Consider the following 992-nt stretch of genomic DNA (forward strand, 5'->3'; position numbering starts at 1 on the left):
ATTTTCCGATCATTACTTGAATAATGCCATTTAAAGTCACACTTTTCATCTCTGATGATGCAATCCAACTTGCTCATAGGTAAAATTTGTGGAGAGCTGCTAAAAGTGATCCTCCCAACCAACATGCCATCTCCATCTCTTTTTTTTTTTTTTTTTTAATTTTTATTTATTTATTTATGGCTGTGTTGGGTCTTCGTTTCTGTGCGAGGGCTTTCTCTAGTTGCGGGGAGCGGGGGCCACTCTTCATCGCGGTGCGCGGGCCTCTCACTATCGCGACCTCTCTTGTTGCGGAGCCCAGGCTCCAGACGCGCAGGCTCAGTAGTTGTGGCTCACGGGCCCAGTTGCTCCGCGGCATGTGGGATCTTCCCAGACCAGGGCTCGAACCCGTGTCCCCTGCATTAGCAGGCAGATTCTCAACCACTGCGCCACCAGGAAAGCCCCATCTCCATCTCTTTAAATGAAGGCATTCGTCTCTGGAAGCCCCTCCTCCTGGCATTAATACACCCTCGGGAATAACTCCTCAAACCATTGCTTCTTAAACTTTCCCACTAAGGTACCCCTAAAGGAAGATAATGAAGGTGTCTGGAAGGGAATGCAGGAGGCATTTCTGAAGAGGTGTCAAATTCCTTTGAAGAAGTTCCTGTTTTGTCTTTTTTTCTTTTGGCTGCGTTGGGTCTTAGTTGCAGCACGCAGGATCTTCCTTGAGGCACGTGGGCTTCTCTCTAGTTGTGGCACGCGGGCTTGCCCTGTAGCATGTGGGATCTTAGTTCCCCAACCAGGGATCGAACCCGTGTTCCCTGCATTGGAAGGTGGACTCTTTACCACTGGACCACCAGGGAAGTCCCTGTTTTGTCTTTTAAATGTAATTAAATTCTGTGCTCTACTCCATAGACATTTATGATTATTTTAATATAATCTTAAATACGGATTGAAGTACTTGTATCAGTCAGAGTCTGGTCAGGAAACACAAGCCACGCCCACGATTTTAACTG

The sequence above is a fragment of the Balaenoptera acutorostrata genome, chromosome 2, assembly GCF_949987535.1.
Source record: "Balaenoptera acutorostrata chromosome 2, mBalAcu1.1, whole genome shotgun sequence".
Taxonomy (NCBI): domain Eukaryota; kingdom Metazoa; phylum Chordata; class Mammalia; order Artiodactyla; family Balaenopteridae; genus Balaenoptera; species Balaenoptera acutorostrata.